General features: G+C 33.8%; 1 protein-coding gene across 3 annotated transcripts in view; it reads right to left on the bottom strand.

Annotated features, from left to right (window-relative positions):
- Positions 1-16,868, bottom strand: part of FBXW7 (F-box and WD repeat domain containing 7) — a 122,433-nt gene that overhangs the window by 36,696 nt on the left and 68,869 nt on the right. The gene's annotated exons all lie outside the window — the stretch shown is intronic.

Below are 16,868 nucleotides of genomic sequence, written 5' to 3'. Positions count from 1 at the left end.
CATCAATTACATGGTGCTCCGTTCCAAGGAGCCTGTGAGCATACAGCATGGGAAGGATTTCGGCAGGAAATTAAAGCAGCCCCATGCCTTGCTCACATTGGCCACTGGGACTGGGGAAACACGGAAACTCTATCGTGCCGAGGCCAATAATTTATCTCCCTCGTTTTAGGCAGGCAGAAGAGTACCGGCTAATTCTAAATTGCCAGCTGCAGCAAACAAGTTATTTTTCTCCCATTACAAGTGTATTGTGGCCCTCAGGCAAGCTGTCTGCACCTTTAAGCCAAACTTAATGGATACAGAAAATGCTATAATAATCTGACATAAGCATTCCTTTTGGCAATCTCATTTCTTATCTGAGAAAAAAACTCATGACTTTGGAATATTTAACATTCAGTCCAATCTTACTAAGCATCATCTACCAGGAAGTTACAAATATTAAGCTGCAATTTCAAAATGAGATCATCTAATTCACCTTAAAAGTGGCACACTGAAAAGGTTTTCTAATTGCTTTTTGGATAAAACTAAACTGAAAAATATTTACTCCGTGACTTTCCATGGTAACTTGCTTCCATCACACTTTTTTTAAAGTGTGTTTTTAAATCTGTATTCTTTTAAGATATACTAACTGTAGCCTTTATTCAGAAAGTATGAAATTAAAAACAAAAAAAGAGCATTACTTAGAAATGTAACTGTATCCATTACTTAGAAATGTAACTGTTTCACCATTAGATATCCCACAGTACCCTATTAAGGAGGGACATTCAAAGGGAACGCTTGCATATCCTATCAGGAAACAAGTAGTGCCCTGTTCCCTTTGATTAGTTCCTACTATTAGTAAGTACAGCTCCCTAATAAAAGGAAGAAAAGGAACTTTTTTTTAAAAAAAAAAAATGTATCAACTCCAAGCAAAACACAATTGGAAGTTCTTGATTTCTTACATTGGTTTTGTTTAAGAGAACAAACCAACATCACTTCTTCAGATAACACTAAGCAATCATGGACAAAGCCATGGTCGTTGCTACAAAGAGCTAACCGGATTTATCAAAACACAACAGTTCAACATCTATAAAAGGAGAATAATTTCTACTGCAGGGAGATAAAAGCAGTACAACATTATACAGTATGTTCTAGATGCACAAACATAAAACTATCAGCAGAAGTTTGCTAAATCAAGTAGCACTATCACATGTTCTGAACATGATGCTTTCTCTACTGTTAATATCTGCAGTATGGCACTTGTGTGGAAGGTATGTTCATAAGTTTCTCCAGATGGCATATTTGCCATTAACACAGTGTACTTTCACTCCCTTGTACTGTAGCATAAAATATTAAGAAAATGCTTTAAATATTTTAAAATACTACTTAATTTGCTTACAGTCTATTATTTACTTCAACAAAATTCCCTTCGAGTAATTCGTTACGCTAAAAATGGTTATTGGTTTTTTTTTTAGTGTGCATAGAATATGTGAGTTTCTAATTTATTATCTATTAGTAAGCAACTCCACACACCATGATTGTTGTGATACATTTGCACCATTCTGCTGATTCCAATCATAAGCAATGTAAGAATTATACACGTATATGTAAGTCATCGACTTATAACAGTTTGTTTAGTGACCATTCAAACTTACAATGGCACTTAAATAAGTGACTTATGATTGTTTTCCCATTTATGACCATTGCAGCATCCAACAATCATGATGAAAATTCAGATGTTTGGCAACTGACTTATATTTATGACTGTTGCATTGTCCCAGGCTCATGTGAATACCTTTTGAAACTTTCTTACAAACAAAGTCAATGGAGACTTTGCTTAACAACTGTGTTACTAACTTAAGAACAGCAATGATTCGCTTAACATTTATGTAGTATAGTTTAATGGACTCCTCTGTTTCATTTTATTATGACAAATTCTCCAAAATACCAGTAGGTAATATTCAGGAAAAAGCTGGTATTAAATAAGACAATAACATTTAAATTTACAGGAAATTAGGCTGTTGTCTCATAGCAAGGGAAGGAAGAAATGAAAGTTATTTAACAACTTAACAACTTTCCAGTAATAGTAATAAATAAATCATGCATAAACTGGAATCAAGCGATGATGAAGGAATCAAGAATACTCTGAGCTGTTAGAGAAGGCAATCAGCTCCCTCAAGCTGCAACCTAAGTAAGTGCAGATTATTTATTCATGAGCAATTATTTTAAATAGTTACAAGAATAATTTTTAAAATTTAAAGTTAGCAAATATAAAGGCTAAATTATTAATTATAAAAATTATATCCTTATTATGAAGAGGAGGAGGAGGAAAACTTATTAGGAAGCCAAAATTCAAAATTGAGGAACTAATATTGAGTTCCACTCTATAATTTCTTCAGTACCAGTATCCTATAATAAAATAGTTCTATTTATCCATTTATGTTGGTATAGTTGAGAATTTTGAAAGAATATAGACTATTATCTGAATGTTTGAAAACTGCCATAGTGGTTTAGAAAGATAGGCAGGCAAGCAGACAGACAGAGATTCAGAGCTGTACTATATAGTATTATATAAAAGGCACATTACTTAAAATGAGGCCTTAAAATGAAGTCTAAAATGAATATATAGCTGTCATCTTTATTTTTGGGGGGAGGAACATTTATTTTCTTTGCTATTCATCCAATTAATGGATGAATGTTGGGAAAAAAGAAGGCTATGCCTATAGTTTTATGCCCTTGTTCTTGGTTGTTGCTATTAAAGACCAGAACTATTACAATAAGACCATCCTTATAAATGATCATGGAAAAAGCAGCCTACCTTCCATATATAAATAAGATCTGGATAGACCCAGAGGGGCCAGTGTTTCTCTTTGAAAATTATGCCTGTCTGGATTTCCTATGTGATATCAGCTTGGACTCCAGAGCAAGGAAGTTGAGGTAGTGCTTGTCATTTGGGAAAGCTTTCAGAAGTTCTGTAATGCATTAAACTGGAAGTGAGACCTTGATGCAAAAGATGATTTTATCTACAAGTTGGCAATGGAATCCCTACATTTGATAGTCCTTGAGCATTTTATCATGTCTCTAGATAACACAGAACATAGACCTATTCTATCAATTATGATCTGGATTGAAAAACATTAAGATCCTGAAGTATCCTAAAAGAAACACATGATCTGTTTTTGGTCTTGGGGCATTGCAACATGATTTGAAAGTAAAGATGTTACTATTACTCCTCTGTCATAATCGGATTAGTCTTTAATGGTATTGCAACTTGCTGGAGCTACTCCACCCTTAAAATTAGGTAGAACCATTAGATAGGTTTGCCCCAGGCAGTAATGGATCTGGAGGATTTCAGCAAAAGCTTAGGGTTTTTCCTAAGCTTTGTGTCTGGGGTTATCAGTCCTCTGAGGTATGCCAGATAAAAAATAAGATATCAGAATTTCAGGAATGCTACTTTATTATTATAAGGGTAAGAACAAATCTGAAAAGCTTGTCCAAGTTCCCATATTAGAGATTACATTGCTGAAATAGAGCAGTGAAATGTAATTATTTATATTTGGTTATAACATCCACATATAGGTGACAAATAGCCCCTTTTCAGATGACCCTTTCCTTGGATTACTCAAATCACAGAATCCAAAGTAGTCTGGTGAAAAAGGTTCTCAAAAACGCTTAGAGCTTTACTTTGATTAAGCAGTTCCAGTCAAAGTAAAAATATTTATTTTTATTTTTATTGGTTAACTGGGAAGGTTTTATTCTGTGTCTTTTAAGGAAGTAGATGGTATACTTGGGCTTTCATGGCTAAGGAAAGACTTGACCTTGCAGACTCCCACTTTCTAGCCTGATGCCTTAACCACTAGAGCAAAGTGGTATTGCATTATCTTACAGTTGTAGATATATGTCTATATAATATATAGTTAGGCTATGTCTTATTACAGATCACCTGCTGATCAAAAAATACTGCAAATCCAAGAAAGATTAATTAACAAAATTATGTTCTGTTTCATATATGCCCACTGACAATATGTTTCTTAAAAATGAAAACAAAATCCTACTCTTATATATATTACCATATCCAAGATGCTGCAATTGATAGTATGAGAAAAGACATTCAAGCAAGTACAAACAATAAAACTGCATTATAACATGAAGTAGTTTGGGGTTGATGTAAACAAAAAATATATAGTTTCTTACAATTTCTATCCTAGGAGGATACATTTATACCTGATTTGCTGCAATGGGATCATGTGCATGTTGAATTTTCTTTTCAGCAAAAAGACAAAAGAAAGGCATTTTGACTTAGCTGGTCAAGCTTTCTGGATCTGCTGTATTAATAAATTCCCAGACTTTTTTGCATTGAAAAAAAAAAACAATTCATATCATATGTGGGAAATTGGTAATTACATTGGTAATTTTTGATTCTGACTTTATCATTTCTATATTTTATAATGTCAACATATTTATTATTATTTTGTCTCATATTTATTACTTTAAAATATAAACTTTTCATTTCTTTTCTTCATGATGTGCTATTATAATTCCTATGGGATGAATCAAATGGAACAGAATCTTTCAATTTATGCATGACTACATTTATCCTAGACTTTGGAAATAATTAATTCAAGTACATTATTGATGATTTCGGAGTTTTAGGACAAAAATGTTTCTAAAAGATGCCTGCTGATTTGTAGCTATTAATAGAATTATATGAATATCATCTAATAGAACATCCTTTAGAATATTTATGCAAGCAGTTTATTTAAATATGTTCAGTTTAATATTAGATAAAATCTATCTTCAAGTAGAAACAACTTCCCTCCCCCAAAATAGAAAGATGTTGATTTGTGTAAGATTTTTGGTTCAATGTTCTTTATTTGTTTATCAGTAGTGGCCCTGTAGTCCTCTGAAATTCTGAAAGTGAACATGTTGGCTTCTACCTAGGTCCTTTTATGTGTAAAGGTATATTTTACAATTGTCTTATGATTATTTCCCAAATTTATAACTATTGTTTCTTTATTAAAATATTTATTGCCTTTCAGATAATAAAGGCTAATAGATAATGAACAAGTCATCATCAAATGGGAAAACTGAGTAGACAGTTGTGCAAACAGGCCATTTTCCACTTTCGTGTGTTAATTTATATTCTAAAAAGGGTTTCCAAAAGCTGAATACCTCTCAAGTTCTGAATTCATAGGCTGACCTTAGTCTTTCTCAGAATGATTTTTAATGTAGTCTGCTATCAGCAAAATCCGTTTAAAACACATGCCCCATCTGCCAGGTTCCCAAATGCAAAAGAACTTCTTATACTTGCAGACAGTGCAGCTTCTGCCTGCTTCACTCTTCTAAATACCAGCTGTATGATAATGAGCAAAAACAGCCGAAAAATACTGCACAGTAACAAAGCTGGTACGAAATGGGCAAAACAATGCTCCCACTCAAAGCAGCAATGGCAGCATGAACTTTACAGATTATCCATTGAACAGAAATGGGGGAGGTTTGGAGGGGGGTAGAAAAGGGCCTGTACAGATAGTGAAAGAAGGGAGGAATCCACGGGGAAGAATGAAACTCAAGAAGGGGTACAAGGGCTGAATGAAAAGCCTAAATTCTAAAGTACTTTTGTTAGTATGCATGAATCAGTTTTTCACATTTTCTACAGCTTACTTCTGATGTACTAATGATATGCCAATTGCCATTCCGATCATTTACATATTCAGCCTATTTCCAAAAAAGGCAGACATTTCCTATAATAGTCTATTCACAAATTATCATTGGGATTTACAGAGGCTATGATGAAAGCAATATTTATAAATTACCATACATTATTTCTCATAGCTACAGTTTTCTGTTTTCAGTGAGAAGTATTAATCACATTCTTCTGATTATTTATTTCCCCTCCCAAAATGATTTCAAAGGCTCCCAACAAGAAAAACCAAAGTATTTTCAATGTATGCTTCAGCTTCAGAAAAAGGTTTGTTTTTCAAAATCATACATACTTACTCAATTCTTTGATTACCTGAAAATCCAACCATAATAAAAGCATGTTTATGTTAAGTATTCAAACATCTTACAACCAGTATTATTATCAGTATTGTACACATTTGTATAATTTGTATTGCTAGGCATGAATAAAAATCATGGCACCCACTAAAACAGAAGGCAATCATCATCATCATCATCCCTTATTTGGGAGCGTTCCAGATTTATCTTGCCAGTATTAATGATGCTAGATTAGGATAAAGTTAGATCCAGCAATGCATATAATCTCAGTGTTTGAATTGTAAAACTACTGAATTATGAACACCAGAATCCAGGAAATATGTGTACACTACATATCTGTACATTATATATATATACAGGTAGTCCTTGACTTATGACCACAATTGAGCCCAAAATTTATGTTGTTAAATGAGTTTTGCACCATTTTAGACACTTTTTGCCACAGTTAAGTGAATCACTGCAGTTGTTGAGTTAGTAACACAGTTGAGTATATCTGGCTTCCCCATTGACTTTGTTTGTCAGAAGGTCACAAAAGGGGATCACATAACCCTGGGATGCTGAACCAGTGGCCAAGCCTCTGAATTTTGATCACATGGTCATGGGGATGCTGCAAAAGATGTAACTGTGCAAAGCGGTCATAAGTCGCTTTTTTCAGTGCCATTGTAACTTTGAACTGTTGGAAGTCAAGGACTACCTGTATATTAATTCAGAGAAAACTTGTTTCAACCAAGGTATATATCTATACACTTACACTGAAATATGTATATTGGCTGATATTTTTACTATCTCAATGTTACTGTTTTTCCTTAAAATATAGTTGTATTTTAATGGCTATAGGATAGCTGCTTTGGCCATTTTTTCCTTACATCTTAACTATTTACAATAAATGCAGCTTGTGTTGTACAATCCTGACATCTTACACATAGTATTTTTCATTACATACTGCATTAGAAGCAACATATAAATCCAGTCAAGCTAGAATGCTAATTCTTCTAATATATAAATGCTCACCAGTCTGCAAAGACTGCTAAGCATATCATAGTCAATACTTTATAAAAAGTAATAAATGACTGATGACTGCTGGAAAGGAAAAAGAGATATTAATAGTTTTTCTATTCTCAGTATATCTGTGAAAGAAATAGAGAAAAGAGTATTAAGAAATGAACACCAAAAAATTGAACTATTTTTCTGTTTGTTCATTTGTTTTTTTAAAATACATTGGATTATTAGATTTAACTAGATTTTTATTGTATGTATCCAAGTAGATACATACAAATACTAATTATTATTCTTATCATACTTATTAATTCTAGAATGTGTTAATTAAGATTTATTTATATATTTCTTATCATCAAATCAGTTTAGGTCAAATAGAATAGAAAGAAAATAGAAAAATTAGCATTTGTTTAATATTATTTTTCCATACTAATCTACCTAATAAATACAATATTAAATACAATATTTCAACCCAAAAATCTGCAAGAGATATACATAATTTTTGCAGAGCCAGAATTTGTTTAATGGTTTGTAGAATTTGTACCAATTCGTCTCAACACTTTTTTAGTACAGTGTTGCAGTGCCCCTACATGTTCAGTAACGGAAAAGCATGTCCGTTTATTATTAAACAGCATCTAAAGGTCTCAAAAATTGCTAGTACTTGCTAAGTACTAGAATATATGTTTTAATAATGCATTATTTCATGCTATACTGCATGTGGAAATAATCATATACAATGAACTAGCAAACTAATTTATCTAAATGAAAAATTGAGATATTAATACTCAGAAAAATAGTCTAATGTTGCTAACATTCTATGGATCTGATTTCAATATTCAACCACCTTGTTTCAAATAAATCAGGCTTTCATTGCATTCATGACAGTTTCAGTATCCTCACTTTTGTTTATAAATTGGGATAAAATATGGAAGTCTGATATTTGGAAATCATGCTCCAATTTCTTCATCAGAATTATAATAATGCCAATTGAGCTGAAGGTTTTGGAGCTATTAGTTCACCGCATAAGAAGGAAATCTGTTGCAAACTCTAAAAACCGCAGGAGATTCCTGGAGGGATTAGATAGTACAGATCTACTCTTGTTGCATTTGCAGTTATTCCAAAGATGCAAATAATTTGATATAGTTACACATAACATCTCTCTAGACAGAATCCATGCAATTCACTGCTAAGCAATCAAATTGAGAACAATAAAACAAGTTTAAGCAATACCAAATATACTGTTTAAAAACCACAAGCAGTCCAATTAAGCACAAATAAAAACTTAATGGGTACAGTCTGCAGAAATAATGTACAAAAATTAAAGTGCTTTTTTTACTAACTGCTTTCTAAGAATAATTTAGAAGAGCTTCTCTCTGCTGCCAGAGGATCTTGTAATCTAATATAGGGGATTCCCTCTATAATATACTATGACATGAACTGAGGCTTGTTAGAAATGCCCCAAACAGAAAAGTTGTTTTTTTTAGGTATGCCAGAATTTAAATGCCCCAAACAGAAAAGTTATTTTTTTTAGGTATGTCAGAACTTAAAAGGAAAGCAAAAGTCTATAGGACTATTGGAAGGAGAAACAAGTGGGAAAGTAATGAGTAAGAAGGCAGAATGTCTTATTCATATTTATATATTTTCTCAGAAGAGAAACAAGGCACTAATTGTCCATTGTTAGTTAATGGAGAGGGCTGCTCAAGGTAAACAAGGAGAGAATAAAAGAAAAAAAAACTTTAATCATTGGGAATTATCAGTGGAGAATATGGCAGAACTGTAATCTCTGAAAATTACAAGAAAGCTGGAATAAAAAAATGGAGGAATGCAAATGTTGCCCCCTCCTGAACTCCATTTTGGCTGGCAGAGGCAGCGCGGGCCGGTCCTTCGCTGTTTCCAGGGTGGCCCTGCAGGCCAAATCTAAGCACCCTGCGGGCAGGATCCAGCTCACGGGCATTGAGTTTGACACCCCTGATATAGACTAAGTGATAGTACAAATATGCAGGGCACAAAAGCAAAACTAATGGCTAACACTTAAGAAGGATTTTCAAAAAGATCTAAACAAATTTGAATAGGCAGACGAAATGAACAGAATTTGTTCATTTGATACACAGAAACATAAAGTTCTGCATCTGAGAAGTAAAAGGAGACAGAGAATGAGGGAGTCTTTGCTTAGTATGTGAAATGTATCTGAATGTTCTAGTACAGGGGTCGCCAACCTTTTGAACCTCATGGACCACCAAACTCATAATTTTAAATCCCAGGGACCACTAACCAGTTCTGTAGGCATGGCCTAATTTGTGGGTGTGGCTTGGTGGTCATGTGACTGGCTGGGCATGGCTTGTATGTAAATATTATAAATATTTATATAATAGAGTTTTTTTATTAAAAAAGAGCAACTTTTACCCAAAATCAGGCAAAGCAGGCAGGCAGATTGAGTTGCTCACAGAATCATTCAGTGATCTCTCTATCTGCCATTGGCTACCTCAGTCTCTCAAATTTGCTTGGCGTGAGTCTACACTGAATAACAGAACCTTCAGTCCTAAGGGAGGCTCGGCTATGCTAAAAAGCAGAGCCGAAGATCTAAAGACTAGCAAATCCAACCATTTCCTGCTTCCTAGCTAATCTAAATCTCCTGGCAGAACAAATGATGGTCAGAAAAAGGAAAAATAGCAATTTTAGCAGGCAAATTTGCCAGGTAAGGTGTGAGTGGGCAGGGAGCATTCCTACGGGCCATGTGGACTTGTGTTTCTGCACAGCCTGGATTAATTGCTTTGGGGGGAGTGCTCTGGGGATGAGATTTCTCTGCGGCCCATCAAAATTTTCTCACGGCCCACCAGTGGACCGCAGCCCACTGGTTGGCGACCACTGTTCTAGTAGATCACAAATTGAACATGAGCCAACAGTTGGTAGTTTAAAAGGTACTTAGGGATATGTTAGCTGTCCACAGAATACAAACTAATTTTCTTATTCTTTTCTGTCTTGGTGAGATCCTACTTGGAATACAACTGCAAACATATGGCTAGGAAAAAAGGTAATCTTATACATTTGTGATTAATTTCTTAATGTCTAGCAAATATATAAATGTGAAGAACATTTTATCAGTTATGGAATAAATGTAGAAATATTTTTGTTGGTTATTTCTGACTTTTTACATTTTCAGTGATCTGTTTTAGAAGGTAGGCACAAACTCATACAAAACCAATACAAAGAATTAAATACGTTCATTGTATATTCTATATTATTACATACTATAGACTAACAAATAGTAATAGTTTTTTTCATTTTTGAGCGCATGAAAGCATATTTAATTGATATTATGATTACAGAAATTATTAACTTAGGAAAGCATTTTTAAACAATTATTTAGAGCAGTTATTTCTAAACCTTTTCAATTTTGATGGTACTTTTTAAAATCAAAAGTGTTCAGATCTTTATAATAGTCATACTTCTACTTGATTAAAATAAATAAGGACAAAAATCTGAATTCCTAAACTCCAAAAATCATGAACAATTCTTTTCAAGGTATATACATTTTATATAATCAGAAGCGCATCAACACGCAACAGAAAAATAGTTGTCACTTAGGTCGTCATTAAAATCCAAAAGATTTCCATTGACTTCCCCACAACACAAACCTTTTATTTAGCAAAGGATAATTAAGAGGCTAATACACACAAAATGTTTTAATGAATTCAAAACACGCACCTATGTACTTATTTTGTTAGGATACAAAAAATCTTCTGCATGTGTTTAGAGAAGGCTGCCTGATTACTGCTGAGGGAAGGGAAGCAATAGATTCAGGTAATGCAGTGGTTCCTATGAGACTTCATTGACCACTGAGGCAAGAGACTGGTTTTTCTACCAGCAGCAACCAGGAAGCTGAAAGGATCTCCTCCAGCTGCATTGATGTTGATATGTTGATATGAGCTGTGTGAGTAATCCTCAGGGGAAGATTCTGCCTCTTATTCAATGAAGCCCCTTCTATGTAGCCTCTATCTCTCAGCTCCGCTATTAAGGTAAGTGGAGTGAGAAAGCCTTTATACTGATGGGGAGAGAGAGTGAAGGAGCTTTATAGCAAACTTTTTAAATTACAAAAAAAAACTTCTACAAGGACATCTTCTCTAACCCAGATTTTGCCCATTTTATGTTTTATCAGGAAGATGTGGTTGTGATTCTCTCCACTAGAGAGTCATAGAAATCTTAGATTGATCATAGAATCATATATCATAGAAAAAGGCCATTTAGGGGCTGCCCCATCCTATCAAATGCTCTGGGCCCCAACATTTATACTCTCTCTAATATTATTTAAGAAAGAGGTTAAGAATATCATCATTTTTTAGGCTTAAATGTAGGTAGTCGTTGAAAAGAGTTATCATTGCTTAAGTATGTACTAAGCCTATGTTTAATTATTTGGTTTTTGTGTTGATTTTGATAAAGCTTATCTTTTTTAAAAAAAAACTTTTGTTTTATATTATTGTTGTGAACATTTTAAGAGCCTATGATTGGGCAGTGTACAACATTTGTGAAATAAGTTAATATGAATTATATGGAAGAACTGGCAGTGCTATGCTGAAAGTACACACAAGGCCAACTATTTATTTATCATGTCTATATGAAAGCAGAAACTGAAAATCTAAATCAATGAATCAAAACTGCATCCGTCCAGACTTTAGCTATTATCTTATCTTGAGATCCTTAAGCCAAGCCTTGCACCACAAACATTTCCAAACCTTGTTTCATCTATCTGATAAATTAATAGTTAAATTGAATGTAAATTCAATATATACAATTATGTCAACAATAATGCTGTTCAGGAAGAAAACATATTCTCGAGGAACAAGATCAGAAATATAAGGAACCAGTAAATAATTAAAACCAAAATGAAATTAACATCAGCAAGATAAATATTGTTAGCATCGAATAGTAGGTCTGTAATAAACACTTCTTTCTTTCCAAAGTGCAGGGAACTTTGCCAAAATTGTGAATTGATACCCATCTTGGAATTAGGGAACCTCTTAAAATGGGATGTTGAAGAACAACGTGCTATGAGAAAAATGTGAATGGAATGCAACTGCACTAAAGCAAATAGGCAAGATAGCCTGCATTCTTGTCAGCTGTTGGCGTTATCATGAGAAGAAAATGTATAACAGTATTATTAATAGCAACTTGCTTTCAGGAATGTCTGCCATTTGTAGCTCAGAACAATTAGAATGGCATATTCATTTATACACCACTAAAATACTAACATTGCATTCCATGGCAAATATTTAATAAAACAGATGTGATAGTCTGTAATTTGGTATTTGCAGACAAAATGTTAAATAGGGCAGACTTCTTTCACAGGACTAGATTAATTTTTGCCCTGCAAACTCATCTTTTTTTTTTTTTTTGTAAATTTTATTTGAGTTTTCACAAAGAGAAAAAAAATACAAATAAAACATCTTTTTTGAAAGTAGCGTAATCCCGGGTTACATTTCTTCGTACAGACACAAATTCAGGTTCATGTTCATTTTTATATTCTATTCCATATCTTATTACTATTTTACATTTTCTGCATAGCTTCTCCCCTCTTTTAATTTTCTCAATTTTATTTTAATTATCTCATCTCAATTCAAATCATTGTATTTATATTTTTTGTCTGTCCTGTTTCAATTATCTATTATCTTTTCTCATTAAACAAAATTTCTCCTGTAGTTACTGATTGGAGTATGACGCCTTTATATCTTTTCCCTAAAGTTGTAACATTCAATATAATACATAACTTCCATTTGGATTCTGCTTGGTACATTCTTAAAATACACACTGTATTCTTAAAAAAAGAAAAAAGTATAAATATATATAATTAAAACAACATTCCATTCCAATTCAATTCTATCATTAATATTAATATTCATTAAAGTCGTAACATCTTTAAAATTACTTTTCAATTAAATATCATACTTCTATGGGAACAATTATAAGCTTTCCATAGTTAACCCCCCCTCTTCACTTATATTTTATAAAACATTAACTAATTAAAATGTTCCTGTTCCTTCCTAATTCAATTTTCTCATTTATTTTATTTCACTTATTTTATTCACAAACATTTCACTAAATTACACTATTTTATCCCTCATTTTATTCATACGTTGTTTCCAATTTTCTAAAGTTATTTCTATTACTAATATAACAATACAATCTTATGTACCTTTACAGAATCCCTTTTTCAGTTAAATTTTCACCCATTATCTCTAAATAGGTCCTGTTTCTCTATATCTTGCTCCGGTCCTTTGTAACTTCTTTTCCTTTCCTTCTTCCTTCTCTTCTTCTCTCTCCCCTTTTTACCCCCTTGTCTCTCTACTTCTATTTCTCTCTTCTGTATTCCCCTTTTCTGTTGCTTTCCAGTATTATACTTATTTTTCGAATTATTTTTCTTTTCTTTGGTTGTTTTTTTAAGTCTTAAATTCTCCATTCTCTTTCCCCCCCCTTTCCTTTTTCTTCCCCACATAAAATTGCTTGTTCATTAAAGATGGCTTCTTCTTTGTCCCAGTCTTCTTGTTTTGCATTCGTTTCTTGTTGTTTCTCATAGTTCCAAATCTCCATTTCTAAGAACTGAAAAACAAAGCCAAAAGAACCCTTCCCTTCTTGTGCATCTTCTTTGTACTTTTAAAGTTCCATTTTCAATTCATCCAGAAGTGGTGCCATTGTATAAATTTTTAAACAACCACCCAATTGATTTTAGTCATTCAAATATAATAACCAAGAATCTAAAGTTCACCAAATAATCCAAATACACGCAAGCTGTTTCTTTTTTGCTCTTTTTGTTTTTTTTTCACTTCCTGGGGTTACTATTTAGTTGCAAAGTTTCAGTTAAAATGTATCTTTTAGAAGTCTTGTTGAAGTTTTACTGTAGATTCTTTTTAATTCCAGGCAGTCTCCTCCCTCTTCCAGATCCTGCCCTTATTCTTTTTCTCTCCCTTCCTGCTTATGAAAAAGAAAAATTTTAATGTCCAGAAATCTTTATTATCCCTTTGGCATTTTGTTTTATTTTCAGCTTAATTGCCTATGATGTCAAAGCGGATTTTTCCGATTTCTTATTTAAGTCTCTTAGTTGTCAGTATAGGGAAGGAGAGAGAAGAAGAAAAAAGCCAAACCTTTCCCTTTTTACTTTCCTTCGCTGCTTCCGACTCTTCTTTGGGAGCGATGTTATTTTTTGTAAGTTTAAATTCCAGGGTACCTTAGTTGTTGCTTTTAGAATTTAACCCGGTCAGCCAAAACTTTCACTTCTTATCTTCCTCCTGCACATTCTTTTCCGGTCAAGTTCTCCTTTGTGGTGGCCATTTCTGACCACCGCTGCAACCGCCTTCGGGAAAGGGAGTAATGGCCAGCTGAGGAGGAGAGATGCGGCTCTCCTCAACCCTGCTGGCAGTCTCCCCCCTCTTCACCACCTCTACGGGGTGGCTTAGCCCCAAAACCAGCCGGCTCGGGGCGCTCCAGCGGCGAGCCCAGACAGAAACGGCGCATGAACGCGGATTTCTGTCTGTCGCCGAAGCCCTTCAAACCGGAAGTCCCCTGCAAACTCATCTTAAAAGTCCTCTTCCCCCAAAGTAAAAGGGGTGATTCTGAATTTCAGATGTGGAATTTTCATGCTTGATGGTTAAAATTCTGCGAACTAAGAAATATTTTCAAATTTAATCAGAACACAGAATGAAATACTTTATCGACATGTATTTTTACAAAAATAAATTTAATATAGTAAAAGTGCACTATTACAATATATAATGTAGTATACTTATGCAAGTTGGCCAAACACAAAATTTAATTTCCGTGTAGTTATATGTATGTTTTTCGAAACATTGTTTGAATTCTGCAAACTTTGTGAGCTACTGAAGCTTAATAATAAATCATTTCTTTCAAATGAATAGTTTAGTTTATAGTCTTTATCCAAAAATGTAATCTTGCTATGGTCACAAATGACTCATCTTTTTAAAGCTAGCACTCTATAAGGACTCTCATGATTGGCAATATGTAGCAACTTGGACAAGTCTGGCATTAATACAAAGTTAGAGAATACAAAACCAGGGCATACATTTTGCTGAGACCAACTAATGGAGAAGCCATTCAGACTGAAAGAGATGGAAATAAAAAGTAGGAGCTGCTAAACAGTACACTTTTTTAAGGTAAATGCTAAAATTTGACTCATTGAACATTGTTTTGGGGATATTAACTATGAATCCACGCAGAGATGCAAATGGTTGGTTTACATGTTTGAAAACATCTAGAACAAAGTTGGCAGTCTGATGTTTATATTAGCTGCAAAGTGTATTTTTATTCCAAGAGGTAGAAATCAATCAATCAATCAAACAATAATTAAATGAGGTTACAAACATTTCTTTTGCAGCCCATCACACTTCTGCCTCATGCAACATCTGCATATTAATTTTTAATTTTAACATTAATATAACAGTCATATTTCACAGTTTTATTAGTTTCTAGGATAAACTTTATTAGGATACCTTACCTATTTATTGTAAAATAAAATCTGAAGGTGGCTACAGTTCATTGATTAGTTTCAAAATATATTTAGCTGTTCACATTAGGGAGAAAATTAAGCTGGGAAGGTAGAGGTCATTTTAGAGATAAGAAAGATGAGCAAGATCAACTTGTTTGCTTTCCAGTACCCTATGACTACTGGCCACGTACTTGATTATTGCAAGTATAGACATTAATATTTTATGAAGTTATTACTGTTTTGCAAAACTCAAGAGTATAATTAAAATTGTAACACTTTCAATATGAACTTGTTATAAGTATTTTTCAGTGTTTTTCACTAAATATACTACATAGCATCAAGAGTGCTAAAGCAATGCAGATAAAGGTCAAGTCTAAACTTTTATCATTATCTATGTGTCACTAACGACATTATCAAGAAAACCTTTGGAACTTTGTAGCTTCATAGAGCAAATAAATCTCCCAAATGCTACAAATCATAAATGAATTTTACTGGATTGAATTGTGCACAAAAAAAGTATGAATAACCAATCATACCTCCCCCCAATCATTTCAGTATTGCATTACTTTAGGTTGCTACAAGCAAAGTATCTATATGTCTATTCCTCTTACAGTATTTGCACATGGAAAAAAATTGAGCGGAGACAGCCCCATAGACAACATAGCCCCGTGCTATATAGGGCTTTAAAGGTCATAACCAACACCTTGAATTGGACCTGGAAGCACACCAGTAAACAATGCAGCTTGCGCAGCTGAAGTATTATATGCACCCTTTTTTGGGCACCCAAGATTGCTCACACAGGCGCATTCTGTAGAAGCTGAAGCTTCCAGATATTCTTCAAGGCTAGCTCCATTTAATCTGCATTGCAGTAATCCAAACAGATGATGATGGCTATCAAGCTTGCACTATATTAGCATAAGTTGCATGTCCATGTAGATGTAAGTTTTTACTGTTAAGTGAGATGAGTAGAACTATTAACTGTCTAGAGCACCGGTGTCAAACTTGCGATGTCACCGTGCCATCATGTGATGTTTTGCAACGTTTTTTCCCTTTGCAGAGCAGGGGTAGATGTGGCCTGCATGTGACACATCCAGCTTATGGGCCACCAGATTGACACCCCTCATCTAGAGAGATACTAAACAAACAAGCAGACTTCAATGTGTAAAATAACAGGTAGATGACTAGATAAAATTAAAATGACTTCAGTTTCCGGCTATTAGTAGAAGGCTGAAGCTTCTAAAATTCACTGAATCATGTTGCAAAATTGCCTGCTTTGACGGGAATAGAGAAACTGACAGGAATGTAATGTTTCTGCTCAACGGAAGATTGAATCAAGGCAGGAAAACAATTTGGAAAATTATTCTTTGCAGTGAAATGAGCAAACCAAAATGACAATGTAATTTTCTGT

The sequence above is a fragment of the Notechis scutatus genome, chromosome 4 (assembly GCF_049901735.1).
Source record: "Notechis scutatus isolate UNSWTSFEM ecotype Mainland chromosome 4, rNotScu1.2, whole genome shotgun sequence".
Lineage (NCBI taxonomy): Eukaryota > Metazoa > Chordata > Lepidosauria > Squamata > Elapidae > Notechis > Notechis scutatus.
The sequence above is the reverse complement of the archived record's forward strand: the minus strand, read 5'-3'. Positions and strand labels throughout refer to the sequence as shown.